Source organism: Gnatocerus cornutus, chromosome 3 (assembly GCF_029298725.1).
Source record: "Gnatocerus cornutus isolate USDA-ARS CGAHR chromosome 3, icGnaCorn1.1, whole genome shotgun sequence".
NCBI lineage: Eukaryota > Metazoa > Arthropoda > Insecta > Coleoptera > Tenebrionidae > Gnatocerus > Gnatocerus cornutus.
In genome coordinates, this window is record NC_142235.1 from 1,085,786 (window position 1) to 1,112,425 (window position 26,640).

Consider the following 26,640-nt stretch of genomic DNA (forward strand, 5'->3'; position numbering starts at 1 on the left):
CTTTCCAACTGCGCTAAATTATGGCATTCTAGAGCAAAAAACACAAAGTTAAGAATTTTTTGATTTTTTGATTTTCAGGACAATTTAAAACTTTCCAACTTTTTCAAAAATGTGTTCTAATTTCCCTAGTTTTTGTGCTAAACTAATGAAATTTGGTGAAATAATTCCTGTCGGTTTCTTTTTTAATTTAAATTTTTTTAATTAAATTAATTTAAAAACACAATTTGGAATTTTTTAATTTTAGTCTAAATTTCTGAAATTCTAAAGTAAAAAATACAATTTCCAGAATTTTTCTTTTTAGGACAACTAAAAAATTTACAACTTTTTTAATTAATCTTTTTAATTACGTTAATTTTCACTCAAAAAGAACTCAATTTAGAGTGATTATTTTTCTTGACCTGCTCTCAAATTCTACCAAATTTTGAAATTCTAGAGTGAAAAATACAAATTCTTGAAGTTTCTTTTTTAGGACGACTGAAAAATGTACAATTTTTTTTATAAATCCTTGTAATTATGTCAGTTTTAACGCAAAAATAACGCAATTTTAAGCGATCATTATTTTTAGTTTGCAATAAATTTGTGCTAAATTCTGAAATAGTAGAGTCAAAACGACAAATTCTATAATTTTCATTTTTAAAACGATTAAAAAATATCTTTCGATAAAGGATTATAATTGTCAAAGTTCCAACACGAAAATAAACAAACTAGGGGCAATTACACCTACTGACTTTTTTCTCAATTGGGCCAAATTTTAATTTTCTAGAGCAAAAAATCCAAAGTATTTATTTTTTTTTAATTTTTGACTTTCTGAACGATAAAAAAATGTCCAACTTTTCAATAAAGTCTTCTAATTTTGCTAGTTTTAACGCTAAACCATTTAAATTTGGTCAATTAACGCTTCTTAAATTCCTTTTTAATTGTGCTAAATTAAGTTCTAGAGTCAAAAAGACATATTTTGGAATTTTTTAATTTTAGTCTTTTTTTTTAATTTTGGAGAAAACCTGATAATTTTAGTACCTTCAGAGCTAAAGTAACCAAATTTTGGAGAATAACATTTCTTGACTTGTTTCTCAACTGTGCCAAATCTTGAAAGTCTAGAGTCTAAAACACATTTTTTTCGAAAATCTTTCTAATTAAGAAATTGGGATTCCGTCCACTTCCGTTTTAAGAACGAATTCTCACACTTTGAAATCCCAGAAACTCGAGAAGACGTAATGAAAGAGAGGTGTCCTCTACCCCTTTTTTTCTTCTCTCTGTATATGTAAATTTCCACATGCACAGATGGAAAAGAACGTGAAGGATTACGACCCGGTGGAGGTATTCGTTTTCCTTTTATAACAGACAGCAAAGAACATTAGGCATGAGGTAAAATTACATCCCACATAGCCTTTTAGTTGGCACGTCACAATTATTTCTCGCCGGGTAACTTTTATACAATTTCCAACCCTTTTCTCGCGTCTGACGGGACACACGAATAAAAGATGTATTAACGTCTATATGAATGTGCGGCTGTGCATACGTGAATATTAAAACAAACACGCGAGGATTAGCCGTCTATCTAATTATAGGGACCGAACCCGAAATCCCTCAGGATTCGTCATAATTCCAGGGGAAGAAAAACAAAGCCGATACGTCTCCTTTGCGACGGGAGAGCTACTTTGGAATATTTTACTTGTGGTGTATTAATCATTCAGGGGCGATTCAATGAGTGCATAACATGAGAAAAGTGCAAGGAAATTTACGGCACGTTTCCTTCGAGCGATCATTTATTCAATGTAACGTCCAGAGTTTGACGGTGATGGGACGGACGATGAGGACACGTCGGATGCGATTTTCAAATATTCAGACGTGGGACCGTAAAACGGAAACGGAAGGGAAAGAAACGGCGCGGTGACATGAAGAGATGGCGTGTTTTTTCGTCGACCGTTCATTAATGATGGTCATTACTGCACGATTCTTGGTCCAAAATTGTTCAATAATCACACCTATTAATGCACGATTTTTTTGTCTTACTCGCCGCAAAAACCTCTCGTTGATTAATTGTTCGTATAATTACTTAGATCTTTTTGAGCGACACTAACTACTTCGAAACTTCAAATCTTCTAAATATTTTCAAAAAGAAATTTATTTTTAAAATTTTCAAACAACTCTCTTTCTTTCAATATCTGTTTTGTTTTAATTTGATATAAAATTTTCTAATCTGTTAAGTTCTTGGCAAGTTTAAATTAGCTACACACATTGTCAAAATTATGAAGAGATTTCAAAATTTTTGGTTTTCTTAATAATAAAACAACCAAAATTATCTTTGAACAAAAGAAATTAAAATATCTTTGCAAATTACTTCAAAATTAATTCGCAACTTCCAAAAATTTAATTTTTTCTTTTTTTTTCAAAAATTTTCGGTTTATCAAGCTTAGAAAGTCAATTGAAATGAGTTATCTTTGCAAATTTTAATGTCATAATTATCGTAAAATATTCTTATTTAGACAAACATTTTGGGTAGCACAAGCAATAAAAAAAAATTCAAAATTTGTCCCATTATTTAAAAGTGTTTTGGTAATCAGCTTAATTGATTGTGAATTTTGCGTTAACGTGATGAACATGTACGGTAAAACGCTCTGCGAATTTTGCGGTAAATCTGCGGTAAAGAAGCGGGTGAAATGTGGAAATTGTGAAGTTTTTTATCACACTAGTTGTGCTGGTAAAATTAAAAAACCCTGCTGTGACAACATGGTCATTAGCACCGAAAAACTGCAAGAAGCAATAGGAGGCTACGAATCAGAGGGATTCTCTGATAATGAAACCAGTACCTTAATAGAGAAATCAATCTGTTTCGAAAATGACGTCTTAAAAGATTTAAACAGGAGTTTGAAACACAGAATATCAGAATTAGAAGGTGAAGTGCAAGATATGCAGGAAAAATCCGCGAGTCAAATATCTTATATCACCAAAACTCAAGAAGACACGATAACAATTATGTTACATGAATTAAAACAAACTATGAATGACAATTTCAAGATGATTATGTCTGAAATAAAAGAACTAAGATTAAAAATTCATAAATGCGATTCGTTCAGTGAACCAACGGTGAAAAAGTTTGACAAAAAAACTGAGATATTGGGAATTCCTCATCAAAAACCTGATAATGGTGTTGACAACAAAAGAATGTCAGCCGGAAAGAGAACACATTTATGGAATCAAGGTCCAACAACCGAATTGTCTCCAAAGCTTGTGTCACATGGAACAAAGGCTTTAACATCAGAAGCGGTCCCAATAATTCAGAAAAATTGTAAAATTCTTGCTAACAACTTAGGTAACATGGAACATCTAAACGGAAAGAAAATATTCGCAAATGTTGAAACACACCAGACGACTGTTGCCGTAAAATCAAAAAAGAATATTGAGAGTACTGAGGATGAAGATCAATGGAGAACTGTCTTGCGAAAAAACAAAACCAAGACATCACCTAAACAGAAAGGAATTATTGGGAAACAAACAGAACTTACAACAATCAAAGTGGTACCCAAAAAAGGCTTTATTTATATTTCCAGGCTTGCTCCTGAAACTAAACCAGAAGAAATTTGTGGGATGCTGACAGAGAAATTCCCCGAAGTGAAGTGTGCCAAAGTTGACACGAAGTACTCGGAATACTACGCCAGTTTTAAAGTAACTGTAAACCTACATAATTTCAACGAAGCGATGAACCCCAATATTTGGCCAGCTGGGTGTTATGTAAATCGTTATTTTCACCGGAGAGTGTTCAACAAGGATACGAAGTAACAACGTCATCTTCTCCACCATGTGACGAATTGGAAGTAAAGAAGTCCAGTGATTTTTTAGACGTTAACGTAAGTGTAGATGTTTTTTCAATTCTGCACCAAAATATACAATGCCTCTATAATAAAATAAACAGTTTAGACATTATTTTGGCAGAATTACATCCTCATGTGATTTTAATAACCGAACACTGGCAATCGCAAGATCAATTAGATTGTATTGTGTTAAATAACTATAATCTATCTGCTAGTTTTTGTCGAGCTAAGAATAGGCACGGTGGTGCTGCGATCTTCGTGAATTCAAATCTAGATGTTCGAAATTTAACTTCTATTCAAACTAAATCCAGTGCAAACACCATCGAATGTTGTGCTGTAGAAGTTATGCAATTTGGCTTAGTAATAATAGTTTTATATAGACCTCCTTCAGGTGAATTTGTTAAATTTTTAGACATTTTAAATAGTGTTTTATGCACAGTTAGTAAAAGCAAGAAAATTATTTTAGCAGGAGATTTTAATGTGGACTTTCTTGAAAATTCGAGGCAGAAATTAGATCTTATATGCTTACTAAAAACCTTTAACATTATACCCACAATTTATGAATACACTCGAACTACTCCCTGTAGTGGAACTTGTATTGACAACATTTTAGTTAATGACTCTATAAAAAATTATAATTCTTATGTAAGAAACCTATTTCTCTCAGACCATAAAGCACAGCAAATTGATGTGTGTCTCAAAATAAATAAGATGAATGAAAATGCCTCCCCTGCCTTTAAATTGGTTAGAAATTTCAGTGAGAAAAATGTCAAAGTCTTTCATGAATTTCTCGAAAAGGAAGAGTGGACAACAGTTTTTAACGATACTAATGCTGAAACGTCATTTAATAAGTTTATGGGTTTATTGACCAAATATTTTGAAACATCCTTTCCTTATAAACGTGCTGGGAAACGTAATTTATGTTCAAAGCAGGCCTGGATTAGTCCAGAAATTCTTAAATTAAAATCAAAAGTCAGCCTTTTTGCTGATCTGAGTAGACAATACATAATTTTTAAAGACTTTTTTAGAAAAATCAATCAAGAATATCAGAAACTTATCACTAAGAGTAGACAAATTTATATTGAACGTCGGGTCAACAACAGTAACAACAAAAACAAAGCTATGTGGGATACCATCAAGAATTGCACGAACCGTAAACCAAAGAATACCATAATTAAAATTCAGAAAAATAATGTGACTCTCAGTGATCAGCAATGTGCCGAAGTTTTCAATGAGTACTTTTCACAAATTGCAAGTAACACGCTTCTAAGTATTAACAAAAACGATAAATTGAACTATACTGCTGGAAATATTGAACGTGTAGAGAACTCAATTTATTTAATGCCAGTGTCTCCATCAGACGTAATGGAAATTATTTCTAAACTTAAAAATAGTAATGCATCTGGGGAAGATGGCATTTCCAACAATCTTTTAAAAAAAATTGCATCTGCAATTGCTGAACCACTATGCCACACTATAAATCTATCTTTGGAACAGGGACATTTTCCATCTATTTTAAAGAGAGCGATAGTTAAACCTCTTTTTAAAAAAGGCGACCACACATCAGTAGAAAATTATAGACCGATTAGTCTTCTACCTAGCATCTCCAAAGTGTTTGAAATTATTGTAAACAATAACGTCATATCTTTTTTAGTAAAAAATAAAATTTTGGATAGTTCTCAGCATGGTTTCATAAAAGGTAGGGGCTTGGACACTGCTCTTGCTGATTACTTAAATAATATAATCGCGTACATCGATAAAAAAGTCAATACATTGGGGCTTTTCATAGACTTTACAAAAGCTTTCGATTGTGTAGACCATTCAATTCTATTAAGTAAGCTTGATCGATATGGAATCAGAGGAAAATCTCATGAATGGTTTAAATCATATCTTAGTGATAGGACTCAAAAAGTACTACTCAACGGGTCATTATCGGAGTCAAAAACTATAACTATTGGAGTACCACAAGGATCGATTCTTGGCCCAACATTATTTATTATATTTGTGAATGATTTGGCACTCTACTTAAAACCAAAATGTGACTTTGTCCAAATGTCATACGCTGATGATACTAATTTTATCGTAACAGGAGATGATGCGGCGGAAAAAGCAGCGAAAATCTACCACAGTTTACTGGACTGGGTCACTATGAATCGGCTGTGTATCAATAAAGACAAAACATCAATAATTCCCTTTTTTAATAAAATATTAAATCAAAATGACAAGCACATTCATCTTAATGACAAACCTGTTAAATTATCTCAGGCGGTAAAGTTGCTCGGACTCACAATCGATAGTCAAATGAAATGGTCAAGTCATCTTCACAATCTTTGTAAAAAGCTATCAACAATTTGCTATGGGCTCCGCAATGTAGTACAGCAATGTAACTTAGGGACAGTAAAAGCATTTTATTTTGGGTGTTTTCAGAGTATTTTGCAATACGGAATTGTACACTGGGGCCACTCTTCTGAAGCCGAGAGAGTTTTTATTGTCCAGAAATGGGCTATACGAATTCTAGCTGGTTTAAACGGTAGACAATCATGTAGACAAGCATTTAAAGATCTACAAATTATGACATTACCAAATTTATACATATATCATGTTTTATGCTATGCTTTCAAAAATATCGAGCTATTAAAAATTGGTAGAAATACATATAGTTATAATACGCGCCACAAAGAGTTATTACTACCAAAGCAACATAGCACTGCCTATTTTCAAAAAGGTCTGCATTATAATGCTTGTAGATTTTTCAATAACCTTCCTCAAACAATAAGAGACTCGTCCAACTTACGTCGATTCAAAATAAATGTCAAAGCATTTTTATTAGACAAGAATTCTTACTCCATAGAAGAATTTCTAAAAGTAAAATCTATACACTAACTCCTGTATTGTGATGTGTCATTTTATTCTAATTTTATCTTTACATTTATTCAATTTTATCTTTATATTTTATTTGATTTTATCTTTCTATTTTGTTCCATTTTAACTTTACATTGTATTCGTGTATATGTAATATATTGTTAAGTGTTTGTAAAATTGGTTTGTTGACGTGCCAGGTTTATTTACATTGTGTATGTATTTAATGGCAAATAAATTCTATTCTATTCTAATAAATACCAAGTTTCGACACAAATTTTCAGAATTATTATAAAAATTTTTCAAAATTTTTGAGTTTCAGCAAAATCATAAAAAAGCAAAATTATATCATCTGTTTCTTTTGAACAATTATTTCGTAATTTGTTGTACAAAAGAAATGGAAGTGTATTCACAAATTATACTGATGAAATAATTTTCGAAATTTTCGAAATTTTCGGTTCTTCTCGTAAAAAATTAAATTTTTTCTCATTTTTGTAAAAATTCGAAATCCATCAAACTTTAAAAGTAAATTAAATGGATAATATCTGGGATTTTGAATGTTATATCTCTCAAAAAACCTAATTTTTGAAATTTTCAAAATTTTTGGCTATTTCAAATATTACTTTTTGTCTAAATACGGGGTGATTTTGAAATAGAAGCGGAAAAAGAAATCACGGTTTTACGGAAATACGTAGAAGACGTTTTCGGTGATTTTTATTAATTTTAATGTAAAAGTAAAAATTCCAAAATCATTTCTTCATTTACAATAAGCTGTAATGGATTTCTTTTTCCGCCTCTATTTCAAAATCAACCTGTATCTCTCATTTTTAATAATTTTATCATTTAGTGGATTCAACAATCAGATTGAAGCTAAACATGTTCTAAATTTTGAAGATATATGTATTTAGGTCTTATACGAGGATATTATTTTTCAAATAAATTTCAAAAATTAAAAACTTAAAATTTTAAAGTTTATTTTATTTTGTAGACAACAATTTAGGACCTTATGAACTAGAGAAAGAAGTTGAAGTGAAGTTAGCAACCCTCACAAATTACTTACAAAAAATTATTGTCAAAATTTTCTAAAATTTTGATAAAAAAATTTGAATTTTCTCTTCATTTTTCAAAAATTTGCAATGTATCAAGCTTATAAAGTAAAATTAAACATCTAATTTCGACAAATTTCAATGTTATTTAACAAAAAATCGTCGCATTCTAGAAATTTACAAAATTTTTGGTCACCTCAAATATAAAAAATTTCAAATTTGTCCTAAATTTGTCATTTAATGGATTCAACCATCAAGTCAACTTTAAGTTTACAATGTTATTTTTGGAAATTTTCAAAAATTCTAGTTTGTTTGACATATGAAAATTTGTAACATTTCTCCAATAATTTTGGAATTTGGCAGATTTATCAAAGACGCTAAAATTAGGTAATTTTGAAAATTTGAACTAATTTAGGAAGAAAATTGTAAAATTTAAAAATTTTTGGTTTTCTAAAATGTTAAAAACATTACAAATCTGCCTCGTTTGTCAAAATTTTAATCATTTCATTGATTCAACAATATAGTTTTTAACTGAAAATTTTCTGAATTTTGAAGTTATTTTTAGGACTTAATAATGATACGACATATTTTTCAAAAAAAATTAAATTTAAATTTTAAAGTCTATTTGATCTACAGAGAACGAAGTTGAAGTTAACAACTTTTACAACCTATAAAATTATTTTCAAAATTCACAAAATTTTGTTGTATAAAAAATTAAAATTTCTCTTATCTAAAATTCGGAACCCATCAAGCTTATAAAGTAAAATTGAATTAATAATATCTACGAATTGCAATGTTATTTATATCTTTTAAAAGACTATTTTGTACATATTTTGGACAATTTCAAAATTTTAGTCACCTCGTATTAAAAAAGAAGTCAAAGTATGTCTCATTTTTTCATCTATTTGGCTTATAAAGTACAATTAAACAAATAATTTCTGCAACTTTCATCTAAAAAAAATAGACATTTTGGAAAATTTTGTAAACATATCAGCAGTAAAAATATTCCCAGTTTGTCTCGTTTTTTTATAAAATTCTGAAGTTAAAAGTATAAACTTCCGCAAATTTGAAGTTTTTGACACAATTTTTGCAAATTTTCGAGAAAAATTGAATTTTTTCTTAATTTTTCAAAAATTCGCTTATAAAGTAAAATTAAACATCTAATTTCGGCAAATTTCAATGTTATTTCCTAAAAATCTTAATTTAGTCGCATTCTAGAAATTCACAAAGTTTTTGGTCACCTCAAATATAAAAAAAATTTAAATTTGTCCTAAATTTGTCATTTAGTGGATTCAACAATCAAGTCAATTTTAAGTTTACAGTGTTATTTTTGAAAATTTTTAAAAAGTTTTGTTTTTTTGACATCTGCAAATTTGTAACGTTTCTCCAATAATTTTGAAATTTGCCAGATTTAACAAAGGCGCTAAAAGTAGTAAGTTTTGAAAATTTGAAAGTTTTTGTTTTATAAAAAACTGATTTATATTTTCTGAAATATTAAAAACATTACAAATTTGTCTCGTTAGTCAAAAGTTTAATCATTTAGTTTTTCCAACAATAAAGTTTTAGCTAAAAATTTTCTGAATTTTGAAGGTATTCTATGAACATTCTATACAAGAATACGACATATTTTTCAAAAAAAAACAAAATTTAAAAACTTAAAATTTTAAAATCAATTTTATCTACAGAAGTTCATGACCTAGTGAAAGTTGAAGTTAGCTACCTTTACAAATTAACTATAAAATTATTTTCAATGTTCCAAAATTTTGTTGTATAAAAAATTTAAATTTCTCTTATTTTGTCGAAAATTCGGAATCCATCAAGCTTATAAAGTAAAATTGAATTAATAATATCTGCGAATTTCAATGTAACTTATATCTTAAAAATAAGACCAATTTGTACATATTTTGGAAAATTTCAAAATTTTGGTCACCTCGAATTAAAAAAAAGTCAAAATAGGTCTCATTTTTATCATAAATTTTATTTATTTGGCTTATAAAGTAAAATTAAACGAATAATTTCTGCAAATTTCATTGTTATTATATCTAAAAAAGAAATTAGACACATTTTTGAAAATTTTGTAAACAGCAGTAAAAATGTTTCCACTCTGTTCCGTTTTTTCCAAAATTGTGAAGTTAAAAGTACAAACTTCCGCAAATTTGAAGTTTTCGACACTGTTTTTGCAAACTTTGCAAAAAATTGAGTAGTTTTTGTCGTTTTTTAATTATTTTTTATAGACGCACAGTGTCGTAATTCCGCGATTTCTCCGGAAAGTACAAATAAAAACTCAAAAAGGAGTATTTAAAAAATTTCAAATATCAAATGAATCCTTTTCCGGCTCCAACCACAAAACATTTCCACCAGCCATTTCACTCAATCGCCAAGATTTATGACGACCTAATGTGAATCATCAAATTGACGCATGCATGCGAAGGGGTGCGTTTGGCAGTGATTAAAATTTACGATAAACACCTCAAAAATAATCCCCGAATTTAGGAGTATCAGGTAATAAACGCAACGATCGCGGATGGGTTAAGAAGGAAGGGGTCGTTCGGTGTCAGAGTTCACCGGAAATTGTTCAAGTTGAGCGGGATTAGAAGTACAGCGCTTCAAACTGCAGTTATTGGGATTATAATGTTGTTTTAATGTTCCGCAGTGACATTAAAAGAAACATTGGGGAGTTTAAAGGTATTTGTCGGGGCGAAAAAACTAAGCCCGGCCCTGTTTCGGCATATAGATGGTGGAATTAGTGATTAGTGGTTTGAATGTGATCATGACGAAAAGAAACGTCTTTTTGATCAGAGGGTTGGGGAGAAAAATAGCCGGCGAGCGCGGAATAATAATAAGTGACCGCAAGGGTAACGAATGTTCGAGCAGCAGAAGAATTATAGGGAAAGAGTAAAGGGTTGCCGGACTTTTAATAATTCCTACAGGCGAGACATTATCTTTTGCCTTTATTAGACCAAGCGACGCTGGCAGGACTGTCGTTTGCATTTTGCCGATTCCGAACCCTTTTGTCTACACACAGCGCCGCCCCCGACCCTCAGGGGGTTGAAAAATTCCCCGATTTTTATACCTGATGTTGGTATTTTGTTTGGAAGCGGCTTAATATCTCTCCCTGGTGAAAAATCACGTATAGTCCTAGATGTAAATTTAATGTCCCATAATTCACCCCTTTCTCGTCCCGGGGTTTTTAAGGAAGAGCGAACGTTTCGGCCTTTGTTGATGGCATGTGTGACCTGGGGAGGGAGACGTGATTTTTGATTGGGGAAATTTTCGACGGCGTTGCGAATACGGAAAAGATTTATTGACTTTGACAACGGCGGTCAGCGGAAGGGTTGTTGGGGGGTTGTATGAGGGTGCAATCGATAATCTTTAGGGGGAGGACATACATAATCCGTCGAAGGTCAACGGACAAAATTTTATTTTGGAATTCATAAAGATTTTTAACTTTCCAAAAATGGGTCTCAATTAGTTTTTTTATCATCGAAGTTCTTTGATTTAATTTCGTTTAATTTTACTTTATAAGCTTGAGAATTTGCAAATTTTTGAAAAAATAAGAGAAATTCTGATTTTTTTAAAATCCAAGTTTTTTGGAAATTTTGAAAATAATGGAAATTATTTACGAAGGTTCCTAAGATCAACTTCTTTTTCTAGTTCATGAAGTTACCAAATAATTGGGCAAGAAAAATAGATTTTGGAACTTTTAGTTGTAATTTTTTTAAAATTTAGAAAATATAACTCAAAATTTTAAAATTTTACCATTTTCCTCCTAGATCAGTTATTTATCAAACGAAAATTTTCAAATTGTCAGAACTTACTACTTTTAGCCTTCTTGTTCAACCTGCCGAATTTCAGAATAATTGCACAAACTTTTCAAATTTTCAGTTTTCAAAAAATCTTGAATTTTAAAATTTTCTAAAAATAACTTCTCAAACTTGAAATTTATTAATACTTTTAACCTATTTATTTAAATTACAACATTTTTTAATTAGACGGGGGCAGATTTTTGGTGACAAAAATTTTTTTTTTTTTTTAATATTTATCTAAATTAGTTGTATTTAGATGTAACATTGAGATTTTTTAAACTTTCTGATTTTTTTTTGAAAAATAATATTCTCGTATAAGACCATAACTTCAAAATTTAGAACATTTTTAGCTTAAGCTTAATTGTTGAATCAATAAAATGACATAAATTATTGAAAAAACGAGACAAATTTTAATTTTTTATTATTTAAGGTAACGAAAAATTTTGACATTTTATCATTTCCATTCTTGATCTGTTGTTTATCAACAGAAAACTATCAAATTTTCAAAAATTTTTCAAAAATAACTTGGTAAACTTGAAATTGAAATGACAGAATTAATGAAAGAATGAGATATTAAAAAAATTTAATATTTGAGGTAGTAAAAAATTTTGAAACTTTCGAAAATCTGTACAATTTTTGAGATGTAACATTAAAATTTTCAGGTATTATTGGTTTAATTTTGCTTTATAAGCTTGATAAATTGCGAATTTTTGAAAAAAAAAGGGCAATTTTAATTTTGTATGGACCAAAATTATCGGAAATTTTGAAAAAAAGTTTGTTAGAAATTTGTGAAGATTGCTAACTTTAACTTCTGTTTCTAGATAATAAAGTTTCTACATCATTGTGCGCATGGAATTTTAAGTTTTAAATTTTGAAAATATTTTTGCATAGACTTCAGTATAACTTCAAAATCTTGTTAGGCTAAACTTGAGTATTGAGTCAACTATGTGACAAAATTAATGAAAAAGCGAAACAGATTTTGAATTTTTTATTATTTGAGTTGATCGAAAATTTTGAAAATTTATTATTTACTTTCTAGATCAGTTATTTCTCAAACGAAAATTTTAAAATTTTCAGAACTTACTACTTTTAGCCTCCTTGTTAAACCTGCCGAATTTGAGAATTATCGGACGAACTTTTCAAATTTCCAGTTTTCAAAAAATCTTGAATTTTTAAAATTTTCCAAAAATAACTTCGCAAACTTGAAATTTGCAGAAGTTAATACTTTTAATTTACTTATAAAGCAGATTACCAAATTACAACATTTTTGAATTAGACGGCGATAAATTTTTAGTGACCAAAATTTTTTAATTTTTTTTAAATATCTGTCTAAATTAGTTGTTTTGAGATGTAACATTGAAAGTTTTTAAACTTTTTGTATTTTTTTTTGAAAAATTATATTTTCGTATAAGACCATAACTTCAAAATTTAGAAGATTTTTAGCTTAAGTTTAATTGTTGAATCAACAATATGACGAAAAATTTTGACATTTTATCATTTTCATTCTAGATCTGTTGCTTATCAACAGAAAACTATTAAATTTTCAGAAGTTACTACTTTTAGCGTCTTTGTTACATCTGCCAAATTTTAAAATTATTGAAATACTTTTCAAAATTTTTGCTTTTAACAGACTTGAATTTTTGAATCTTTTCAAAAATAATTTGGTAAACTTGAAATTAACTTGATTGTTAAATCCACTAATGACAAAATTAATGAAAGAATAAGATATTAAAAAAATTTTTATTTGAGGTAGTAAAAAATTTTGAAATTTTCTAAAATATGTACAATTTGATTTTTTTTGAGATGTAACATTAAAATTTTTAGATATTATTGGTTTAATTTTGCTTCATAAGTAAATTGATAAATTAAGAATTTTTGAAAAAAAAATGAGCAATTTTTAATTTCGTATGGACCAAAATTTTCGGAAATTTTGAAAATAAGTTTTTTAGTAATTTGTGAAGATTCCTAACTTCAACTTCTGTTTCTAGTTAATAAAGTTTCTACATCATTGTGCGCATAGAATTGATTTTAGAATTTTAAGTTTTACATTTTTGAAATAATTTTTGTATAGACTTCAGTATAACTTCAAAATCTTTTTAGCTTAAACTTGTTTATTGAGTCAACCATGTGACAAAGTTGATGAAAAAGCGAAACAGATTTTGAATTTTTTGTTATTTGAGCTGATCAAAAATTTTGAAAATTTATTATTTGCTTTCTAAATCAGTTATTTATCAAACGAAAATTTTCATATTTTCAGAACTGACTATTTTTAGCGTTGTCTTTGTTAGATTTGCCGAAATTCAAAATTATTCGACAAACTTTACGAATTAAAAAAATAACTTTGCAAACTTCCAATTTGCGAAAGTTGGTCGTTTAATCTTATTTATTAAGCAATTTAGAACATTTCTTTAAAGAACGGGACAGGTTTTGAAAAAGTTAATTAATTTAGGTTCCCAAAATTTTCGAAATTTTCCAAAATGTGTTTAAATTAATCTTTTCAGAAATTAAATTTGCAGAGATTACGAATTCTAAATCTTAAATCTTCGAAATTAAAAAATATAATCTTACATGAACTAGAAAAAAGCTATAAAGTTGGATTATAAAAATTTTGAATAATCTAAAAATTGCATCAAACTGACCACATCGCGATTCCAGTAGATCCCAGAGGATTCAAAAATCGAAAATAATCTCAAGGAATCCCTTAGAATCTCCAGAAAAGTCCAAAAAAGCTCGCAGAACAACTTAAAATCCAACAGAATTTTGGCTAATTTTCTGGTGGTGCGTGCTGAAGATTCTAGAGAAATATTCCAGAAAATTTGTGGAAGTTTCTGGAATTTTAAGTTTTAATAGAAGTTCCCAGTCAATCTCAAGCAAGCTTTGTCTCTGAGAAGCCAAAAATTTCAGGAAATCCCAAAAATCTTAGAGAATCTTTAAGAAATCTATGAGTGAATTCTAAAAAACGTCTCCTGGGGACACTTTCGACCAACTTCAGGGATTTTTGGGTGTTTTAGGGAATCCCAACGTCGAGATTCTTATAGAATCCTTGAAAAATACTGAAGAATCAGTGAGAATTCCAGAGGTATCGAGATTTACTACAGTATCCAGAAAAATCCCAGGATTCTCCGAGATTCTTTGTGTATCCTGGAATTATTTGAGATTTCCGGCCGATTAGGAAACGAATTCTGGACTATCCTAGAGAATTAATGGAAAAAGATTAGAAAAATGGGAAGACATTGTTAAATTCCAGTGGTAGTAGGGCAGTCAAGGATTGTAAAAAATTCGTCGAAAATTGGTGTTCAATTGACAGGCGATTCCAGTGGTACCAACCTATAGAAGAAAAAGTCCTCGCCACCTTATTATCCGTTTGATATGAATTAGTAGCGATAAAGCGATCGGTTCTTTTGACACGAGAATTCGCTCGGATCCCATCTTCTCCCTATCTCTCCTCCTCCGCGCCTTTAATAAAGTTGTCGGAACTGTAGACGTAATTTTAAAGTATATAGCAACACCTGTATCTAAATTTTCAAAGAACCATTAGCAGTGTCATAGAAACGACACAGTGTATTATATCCCCGGTGATATATTCGCGAGACAATTTAAACTTTGCGTAATTTCGAGTGTATTTATGCGCCGTTATTTCATTTCGTCTTTGAAATTGCACATATCCAAAAACGCCACCTCCCGTGAAAAATCCCGCGGTCGTTAACCGCAAGTTATCAAAAATTCAACTCAATCCAACAAAAGGCGTTAAACAAACATTTAATGAAGCCCAATCTGAAGTTTGCGCCATAAAAATAGGCCAATAAAAGTTGGGGTGGATTTTAATACTTCGACGCGGGCGTGTGATTGCCCACCGAATTTTTCATTAGGACGGACTTTTTACAACGTTTCCGTCGTACATCAAATGAATTCCTCAGGTGTTTTAGTGGCGGCGCGCTTTACGGCCGACTTAAGCGGACGGACGCCCCCGGGGACAGACATTTTTTGCGACCACCCTGTATGTGGTTAAAGTCAAAATTACAATATCCTGATATGCACAAAATATTCTTAACAACAACGCAGAGCATTTTGTTGTACTAAAGAAATGAAAGTGAAATTATACTGATAAAATAATTTTCAAAATTTTGTAAAAATTCGAAATCGAAAATTCGAAAGAAACTGCGCAATGACATGAAAAGACGGACGAATGGTGTGTTTTTTCGTCGACCGTTCATTAATGATGGTCATTACTGCACGATTCTTGATTCAAAATTGTTCAATAATCGCACCTATTAATGCACGATTTTTTTGTCTTACTCGCCGCAAAAACCTCTCGTTGATTAATTGTTCGTATAATTACTTAGATCTTTCCGAGCGACAATGACTATTTCCAAACTTCAAATCTTCTTAATATTTTCAAAAACAAATTTAATTTTAAAATTTTCGAAATAACTCTCTTTCTTCCAATATCTGTTTTGTTTTTTTAGAAATTCTGCAATTTGATATAAAAAATTCCAGTCTGTTAAGTTTTTGGCAAGTTTAAATTAGTTGCACACATTGTCAAAATTATGAAGAAATTTCAAAATTTTTGGTTCTCTGGAAAACAAAAAAAAATCAAAATTATCTTACCTGTTTTTTGCACTTTGAACAATGCAAATTACTTTAAAATTAGTTCGAAATTTCCAAAAATTTAATTTTTCCTGGTTTTTTCAAAAATTTGCGCTTTATCAAGCTTAGAAAGTCAATTTGAATGAGTCATTTTTGCAAATTTTAATGTCATAATTATCTTAAAAAATTTCTATTTGACAAACATTTTGGGTAGCACAAGCAATAAAAAAATCTAAATTTGTCCCGTTATTTAAAGGTGTTTTGGTAATCAGCTTAATAAATAAAAGTTTCAACACAAATTTTCAGAATTATAAAAACTTTTCAAAATTTTTGAATTTTGGCAAAATAAAAAAAAGCTAAATTATATCATCTGTTTCTTTTGCACAATAATTTTATAATTTGTTGTACAAAAGAAATGGAAAGGTGTTCACAAGTTATACTGATAAAATAATTTTCGAAATTTTTTAAATTTTCGGTTCAGGTAAAAAATTAAATTTTTTCTCATTTTTGTAAAAATTCGAAATCCATCAAACTTTAAAAGTAAACTGAATGAATAATATCTGGGATTTTGAATGTTATATCTCACAAAAACCTAATTTTCGAAATTTTCAAAATTTTTGGCTATTTCGAATATTACTTTTTGTCTAAATACAGGGTGATTTTGAAATAGAAGCGGAAAAAGAAATCATGGCTTTACGGAAATACGTAGAAGTCGTTTTCTGTGATTTTTATTAATTTAAAGGTAAAAGTAAAAATTCCAAAATCCTGATCTTCCAACTTTCTTCATTTACAATAAGCCGTATTGGATTTCTTTTTCCGCCTCTATTTGAAAATCACCCTGTATGTCTCATTTTCAATAATTTTATCATTTAGTAGATTCAATACTCAGATTGAAGCTAAACATGTTCTAAATTTTGAAGGTATATTTAGGTCTTATACGAGAATATTATTTTTCAAAATAATTTTCAAAAATTGAAAACTTAAAATTCTAAAATCTATTTTATTTATGTAGACAATAATTTAGGACCTTATGAACTAGAGAAAGAAGTTGAAGTAAAGTTAGCAACCTTCACAAATTACTTACAAAATTATTGTCAAAATTTTCTAAAATTTTGGTAAAAAAAATTGAATTTTCCCTTAATTTTTCAAAAATTCGCAATCTATTAAGCTTATAAAGTAAAATTGGTTTAAAATTAAACTTCTAATTTCAATTTCTATGTTATTTTCCAAAAAATCTTAATTTAGCCGCATTCTACAAATTTACAAAATTTTTGGTCACCTCAAATATTAAAAAAATCAAATTTGTTTTAAATTTGTCATTTAGTGGATTTAACAATCAAGTCAATTTTAAGTTTCCAGTGTTATTTTTGGAAATTTTAAAAAAAATTTGTTTTTTTGACATCTGAAAATTTGTAACGTTTCTCAACGTTTAACAAAGACGCTAAAAGTACTAAGTTTTGAAAATTTGAAAGTTTTTGAGTAGTATATCTATGCCAGTTCTGGACCAAAAATCGAACATAACCTCAGTCTTGAAACCTATGCCGGTTTTGGATCAGAAATCGAACCTAACCTTAAATTTGTCTGCGCATGCGTGTTCAAGGTCATTTGTCAGTTATGAGGTCATATGTCAAATGTCATTTGTCTGTCAAAATGTCATTTATCTGTCATTTATTTGTCAAAGATGTCATTTATCTGTCAGAAATGTCATTTATCTGTCAAATATCATTTTTCTGCGATTTGATTGGTTGTTTTTGGTAGGGGTGGGGGGTTTGCTTGTCTTTGTAAGGGGGCTGCTTGTCTTTGTAAGGGGGCTGCTTGTCTTTTGTAAGGGGGCTGCCTGTCTTTTAGGTTCGATTTCTGATCCAAAACCGGCATAGGTTTCAAGATTGAGGTTATGTTCGATTTTTGGTCCGGAACCGGCATAGATATACTACTTTTTTGTTTTATAAACAACTGATTTAAGAAAAAAATTGTAAAATATTTTCTCAAATATTAAAAACATTACAAATCTGTCTCGATTGTCAAAAGTTTAATCATTTATTTTTTCCAAGAATAAAGTTTTAGCTAAAAATTTTCTGAATTTTGATGTTATTCTAAGGACAAGGATGTAAATCTGGGAACATCGAGTAAAAAAAAATCGATGTTGAACTCAATTTCAACAAGAGCACAATTACATTGATTTCCAATACATCGGAGAAAACATCGATTTTGAAAAATAGTAAATAAAAAACTTGTGAAAAACAAAAACAAATAAAATTCTTAATAAAGCAACAAAATAATAAGCAAATACGAGAAAAACAAAAATAAATAAAAACCTTAAGTAATAAACAAAATATTAAGTAAAAAAATTATAAAAAAAATAACAAATTCGAGATTAATAAGAATAAACAGAAATTATAAATTCACCAAAATCAAAAGTGTAAAATAAAATACATACATCGAAACCGCAATTATCAATTTTATATGATACATCGAAAATAAAATATATGTATTAAAAATCGATGTTTTTTTGGCAAAATCGATATTAATAAAAAATCGATATAAAAGTCTCAGATTTACAAAGATACGACATATTTTCAAAAAAAAAAACCTAAAATTTTAAAGCCGCCGCCGACAGGCATTTTTTATGACCACCCTGTATGTGGTGGTGACTTGTTGCTCGCCGCCATCACGTATTAATGCCCCATTTTGCATTTTGACGAGCTGCCCGCCAAAAAAATGATATGATACTTGCGATGGTAATTTGTTTTCTTCGGGGAATGCCGACGTCGTTGCAATAAAAACGGCAAGTGAAGGGACGGCGCGGATCCGAAATGAGGCGGTGGCGGCGTGTGCTTGATGAGGATAAGTCCGAACGGACGCTTAGTATTCATGAAGGTGGGATAATACGGGCGCAATGGATAAAGTATTATACACAATGTAGAAGTTAATATTTCATACGGATGTGTTCTGGAAATAAAATGAATTATAACTTTAATGGGCTGATGCAGATAGAAACTAATGGTGGGGGCGGCGGACGGGCGAAAACGAACCGGTCAAAGAGCGGCTCATGCGGGATTCTTGGAGGTGGAAAATGGTGGAGGCGCCAGGTTTTCTAAATTTTTCTCTTTAGAGCTTAATTGAAGTTTTACGAGTTGGTACCACTGTAATCGTCTGTCAATTGTACTCTAATAAACGCTAATTTTTGATGAATTTTCCACAATCTGTGACTTTGGTATTAAGGTCATGAAGTGAAACTGGCACCACTTTACTACGATACTACTGGAATTTAATTTTTTTTTCATTTTTTTCTTGAACTAATTATCTAGGATAATCCAGAACTCATTGCTTAATTAGCCGAGGATCTTAAAGAAAACCTAAGTAATCGTGAATTCCAAGCAACTCCATAGAATCTCGGATTTTTTTTTGGATACTCTATGGAATTTTCGGTTCTCATGGACATAAATTTCGGAATTTTTTTAAAATTCTATAAAATTCTATTCGATTCCTTAGTCTTCCTTGAGATTAACTGAGAATCTAGAAGAGTTCTATCAAACCTAGAAAAATTTAAAACTCTAAAAAAATTCTATAAATCCTCTGGAATAAATCTCTAAGATCTTCGACACGCACCGATGGATTTTAAGTTGTTTTGCGAGCTTTTCTGGACTTTTCTGGAGATTTTTGAGAATTCGTAGGGATTCGTGGTCAGTTTGTTGCATTTTTTTAGATTGGTTAGAATTTTCGAGTTTTTTAGAATCATCAAGAATTTGACAATTCTATTTTATAGCTTTTTCTAGTTTTATTTAATTTTTGAATTTTGAAGATTGAAGATTTAGAATTCTCTGTGTATTTTGTAGGCTGAATCAGAATTCTCTTCTGAATCTGTAATTTTCTGTAATTCTTCATCATGTTATAAAATTTTTAGGATCCTAAGGATTCTTTAGAATTTCTGGATTTTTTTTGAATTCTTGACAATTCCTCAAAATCTAAAAGAATTCTACTTAAATTACAAACAATTCCTTGCATTTTTAGAAAATTCTGGGATTTTTGCACTTTATTATGGGTGGCTCTAAGATTCCCTAAAAGTTTTGAGAATCTTGCGTAATTTTCTCGTTACTTTGAGAATTTCTAGGATTCCATAAATTTTAAAAAAAATCCAAAAATTGTATTCATGTAAATAAAACTGTCTAGTTTTCAAAAATTTGCAATCTATCAACTTTATAAAGTAAAATTAAACGAGTCTACAATTTTTAATATTATAATTAAAAAATCGCTAATTTTGACAGACATTTTGGAAATTTTTAAAAAATTTTGCTACCCAAAGTAGAAAAAAGTATTCAAAATCTATGCTGTTTTTCGAAAACGTTTTGTTTTGGTAATCCACTCAATAAATAATTTTTTGGCAAGTTTAAATTAGATCCATAAATTTTCAAAATAATGAAGAAATTTTAATTTGAAGTGTTTCTACAAATTACGTACAAAATTATTTTCGAAATTTACAAAAATTTCGTTTCATTAAAAACAAACGTTCAAAAAATCTTTTCAAAAATTTGCAATTCTTAAGATTATAAAGTAAAATTCAACGAGCAATCTCTGCAAATTTCAATGTTACATCTTAAAGCAGCCAGACATTGACAGACATTTTGGAAAATTTTAAAAATTTCGGTTATCTAAATTAATTAACTATTTCAAAATTTGTCCCGTTTTTAAATAAATGTATTCATTTGTTTATTAGAGAAGATAAAAGGATTAACATCTGTCAAATTTGACGTTTGCGAAGATACTTTTGAAAAATTCCAAAATTCGAGTTTTTTTGGAAAACTGGAAAATTGAGAAATTTGTCCAATTATTTAAAATATGGCAAGTTCAACAAAGACGATAAATATAGTAAGTTCTGAAAATTTGAAAACTTTCGTTTGATAAATAACGGATCTACGAGGAAAATAGTAAAATTTCAAAATTTTTGGTTGTCTCAAATAAAATTTTAAAAACTCAAAATCGATTTTTTTCAATAATTTTGTCATTTAGTTGATTCAACATCAAGTTTAATTAAACAATATAAAAAATTTTTAAGTGACACTTAGGTCTTATACAAGAATATTCTCAAAAAGTGTAAAAAAATAAAAACTTAAAATTCTAAATTTAATTCTATGTGCACAATAATTTGAGACTTTATTAATAAGAGAATGAAGTTGAAGTTAGGAACCTTCGCAAATAACAAAATTTCCGAAAATTTTACTCCATACAAAATTAAAATTGCTCATATTTTTTTAAAAATTTGCGATTCATCAATAGTAAGTAAAATTAAATCAATAATTTCAACAAATTTCAATGTGACTTAAAAAAAAAACAATTTGTACACATTTTGGAAATTTTCAAAATTTTTGGCTACCTCAAATATTAAAAAATCCAAAATTTGTCTCATTTTTTTTTATTAATTTTGTTATTTATTGGATTTAATCCAATCAAGTTAATTTTAAGTTTACCAAATTATTTTTGAAAAATGTTAAAAATTCAAGTTTGTTTAAAACAAAAATTTTGAAAACTTTTTCCAATAATTTTGAAATTTGCAGAACTAACAAAGACGCTAAAACTAGTAAGTTTTTAAAATTTGATTGTTTTCTGTTGATCATTTGTAAGAATTTAAGCTATAAATATTAAAATTTCATATAAAAATTTAAAACTATGAACGAATGAAAGAAGTTACTTACATATTTTATAAAAATTACTTAGTTTCAAAATTTCCAAAAATTTTTGTTCATAAAAATTTGAATTTCACTCATTTTTTCAAAAATTTGAAATTTATCGAATAGTTTTGGCAAATTTCATATTTTTTTTTATTTTATATTATATTATTTCAATATTACATCTCAAAACAAGTAATTTAGACAAATATTTAAAAAAAAATTATTTATTCAAAAATGTTGTAATTTGGAAATCTGCTTAATAAATAAGTTAAAAGTATTAACTTCCGCAAATTACAAGTTTGCAAAGTTATTGTTGAGAAATTTCAATTACAAGTTACAATTACAAGTTTTTTTTAAATTTGGCAGGTTTAACAAAGACGCTAAAAGTAGTAAGTTCTAAAAATTTGAAAATTTTTGTTTGTTAAACAACTGATCTAGGAGGAAAATAGTAAAATTTAATGATTTTTGGCTTCTTTAAATATTAAAAAAATTCAAAATTTTTTTCGCTTTTTTAATAATTTTGTCGTTTAGTGGATTCAACAATCAAGTTTAAGTTAACAATTTTCTGAAATGGAAAATTGCCTTTATTCAAAATTATTTAAAAAAAAATCATGAACTAGAGAAACAATTTGAAGTTAAAACAACATTAAAAAATTACTCCTATAATTGTTTTTAAAATTTTAGAGGATTTCAGCAGAAAAAATGTCCCACTTTTTCAGAATTCTGAAGTTAAAAGTTCCAACTTCCGGAAATTTCAAATTTACGAAGCAATTTTTTCAAAATTTGGAAAAAAATGAAATTTCAAAATTTTTAAAGATTTGAAACTTGAAATTCTGCACAATAATTCTCTGAGACAATTTTGAGAGTTGAGAGGCTTTTTAAAGATTGGAAATCCGCCACCTGGATTCCGCAAGCAGTGGCCAGTAATCGGCGCCCTTGGTCCCATTCGATCGGCTTTTCGCTTGTTCCGGTCCTTCCGGTATTTAAAAGTCTTTTATTGCCGGTAAATCTGCACCGCAAAAATTAAAATTCATTGTGCACCCTCGTACGTCATGATATATGACTTGAAAGGGGTAGGAAAATATACGGTAATTAAGAATCCTCCTGTATGCTCTCCAAAAAATACTAATATATTTCGCTGTATCACTTTTATTTACGGCGCTCTCCACCCTCTCTCTCCCACCCCCGGCCGCGAGAAAGACACCCCATCGTCCGTGTCGCGCCGAAAATGCCGCTTAAAATTGTAATTTTTATCATTTTGTGTGTTCTTCGGGTCCCAGCGGAGACGTGCTTCATATATTTTTTAAAAAGGTCGAATTAATATGGCGCACGTTTTTTTCTCGCATGTGTAATAATTTTTCGCCTTGGCGGCGGCGCTGGAGGCGATGAATATTCAAACTTGCCTCGGGTAATTAAGAACACATAGGTTATAATGCGGAATTATGTGATTCCGCAAGCGAGCTTTAAGATTTTCCGGAATTTGCATAAAAAAGCAATAAAATTATTGCCGGATTAAGTTTTGGCAGTGCGAGCGGGAATCCACGTATCTCGCCGGTTTACCGGAATAATGCCGGAGGAAAACTCCGCCGGTTATGTGTTAAGTTCGCGCGCCAGAGCCGGCAGAGACGATTTTTCCCCTGGCGCCGGCCCTGCGCTTGGTCCAATTTCCCGTGTATCGGCACGAAACTTTTCCTCGACATTTAACCCAACTTATCCATTACCGTTGATGTAAAAACATGTCGCATTACCATTTCGAGCGAACGGCGGGAATAAAAATCATAAATCCTCTAGTTTACCACCGCCGACTCTTATTTTCCTAATTAGAATTTCTTTTCATTACTGCCCGGACATTTATTAGAAGGTTACGTAGCATAATTAATATGCGGCGTTTGTCGACGCTTTTTCGGGCTACGGCGGCACGCGACGTCTTCGTCTTGGACGTCGCGACGCCGACGCCACTTGCGAGCGAGATTTTTTCATTGTCGTTTCGCCCGGGGCGTTTAATTAAACAAACATTATAGTTTATATTATATTTTGGGATTTTACGAGGCATAAAGTCGCAGGGATTTTAGTTTTACAGGGTTTTAAATAATTTCTGCCACGTATGCTTTAAATCATCTTGACTTGACAAGTCTTTTATTCGTGTCAGTTGAAATTTATGGATTCTGAGCGGAATTTATGGAAAATGTATCGTATTTTGAAGAATTTGAAAATTTTAATTTTTTTGAGTTTGCAAAGTTCTATAAATCTACCATAAAGAATCCTCAAAAATTTCCAAACATTCTGTCGAATACTAAGCAACTCATAAAAAGAAATTATAAAAAGTCCAAAATATGTACATAATTCTTAAGATTTTTTTGGATTCAGTATGGAATTTTTGGAAAAGTAAAACTTAAAAATTCAGAAAATTGTTGGCTTTAACTGGATTGTTGAATCAACTAAATAAAAATATTTTTGAAAAAGCAAAACGAATTTTGAATTTTTTTAATATTTAATAACCAAAAATGGATCGGTTGTTTATTAAATGAAAAATTTCCATTTTTTAGAACTTTCTAGTTTTAACGTCTTTGTTAAACTTGCCGAATTTCAAAATTTTTGGACAAACTTTACAAATTTTTAGTTTTCAAAAAAACTTGAATTTTTTAAAAAAAATTTAAAATTAACTTCCGAAACATGAAATTTATTTGATTGTTGAGTCCACTTTAGTGAACAAATGAGATAAATTTTGATTTTTTTAATATTTGAGGTGGCCAAAAATTTTGATTTTTTCAAAATGTGTACAAATTAGTTTTCTTTGAGATATAACGTTGAAATTCGCAGATTTTATTCATTCAATTTTACTTGATAATTTTAATGGAATACGAATTTTCGAAAAAAAGGAGAGAAATTTTTGTTTTTTTATACACCAGGATTTTTAAATTTTGAAAATAATTTTAGAAGTTTAATTTGTGAAAGTTGCTAATTTCATCATCTTTCTCCATGAAGTTACCAAATTATTGTGTAAAAAAGAATAACAATTTAAAATTTTTTGTTTTTGAATAAAAAAAAATAAAAAATAATGTTTGTATAAGATCTAAGTATAATTTCAAAATTTCAAACATTTTTAGCTCAAGCTTGATTGAATGAACTAAATAACAAAATAATTGAAAGAGCGAAACAGATTTTGATTTTTTTTTAATATTTGAGAAGACCAAAAATTTTGAGATTTTACCATTTTTCTCGTAGATCAGTTCTTTATCAAACGAAAAATTTCAAATTTTCAGAACTTACTACTTTTAGCGACTTTGTTGAACCTGCCGAATTTCAAAATTATTGGACAAAGTTTATGAATTTTTAATTTTCAAAAATATGTACTTGAATTTATAAAAATTTTCAAGATGAACTTCGGAAACTTGAAATTGACTGGATTGTTGAACTCACTGAATGAAAACATAAAACAGATTTCGTTTTTTTTTTAATTTTTGAAGTGGCCAAAATTTTTTAAATTTTAAAATGTGTACAAATTAGTTTTTTTGTAGATATAACATAGAAATTCGCAGATTTTATTTATTTCATTTTACTTTATAAACTTGTTGGATTACGAATTTTTAAAAAAATGGAAAAAATTTTAATTTTTTATAAACCAAAATTTTTGAAAATTTTGCAAATGATTTTGGAAGACCTAATTTGTGAAGTGGAAGACATTTGTAAAGGTTGCTAATTTCAACGTCTCCTAGTTCATTAAGTTACCAAATTATTGTGTTAGAAGAATAAATTTTAGAATATTAAGTTATAAATTTAAAACAAATTTTTGAAAAATATAGGATCTAAGTAAAACTTCAAAATTTAGAACATTTTTAGCTTAAACTTGTTTGTTGAGTGCACTAAAAGACAAAATTATTTAAAAAGCGAAACAGATTTTTATTTTTTTTAATATTTGAGATGAAAAATTTTGAAATTCTATTATTTCCCTTCTAGATCAGTTCTTCATCAAACGAAAATTTTCATATTTTCAGAACTTACTACTTTTAGCGTCTTTGTTGATCCTGCCGAATTTCAAAACAAATGGAGCAAGTTTATAAATTTCCAAAAAACTTGATTTTTTGAAAATATTCCATAATTAACCTAGTAAACGTGAAATTTGCGGAAGTTGGTTCTTTTAACTCATTTATTAAGCTAATTACCAAATTACAACATTTTACAGAAAACGGGATGTATTTTCAAAAAATTTTTGGCAAGTCGACCAAAATTTTCGAAATTTTTTGTCCAAATTAGTTGAAATTTTAATTTATTATAATTTTTATATTAATTTTCAATTTAGTAATTTAATTTTAATTCACAGCTGATTAAATTATAAATTTTTGGAAAAATGGAAGGAATTTTTATGTTTTTATGACACATTTTTGGAAATTTAGAAAATTGTATTCCTTACTATATTTTATTATTATTGTTTGTTTATTTTTTCATATCTAATTAACATCATTTTTGAAGTTTATGAAAAACCGACAAACAAAATTTTCAAATCAAATTTTTTTTTAATTGAGTCAGTTTTTCTTAAAAATCTTTCCAACCACTGACTTAAGTTTCTATTTCTATTTCCAGAGCAGTGTTGAAAAACTCCATAAGTTTTTAAATTTTCTTTTGAAAATAAGTCTGAATTCGCACTTGGCCAGTCTTAATTGGATTTTTTTTAGCGCGTAATTTAAAATTCTGATCTGTGATTGGTGGATTAACACATCACAGTTGGTTTAATCTTGCGAAAGAAAAAAAACTGTCAAATTTGAGATTCTTGAAAATTTCTTCGAGTGCGTTAATAGCTTAATTTCCGCATCGGATGCGTTAATAGCTTTATTACCATAGCAACACGTTTGACATGAGTGTCTTA

General features: G+C 29.1%; 1 protein-coding gene across 1 annotated transcript in view; it reads left to right on the forward strand.

The window, feature by feature from the left end:
• mbo (Nuclear pore complex protein Nup88) overlaps window positions 1-26,640 on the forward strand; it is a 104,818-nt gene that overhangs the window by 76,245 nt on the left and 1,933 nt on the right. The gene's annotated exons all lie outside the window — the stretch shown is intronic.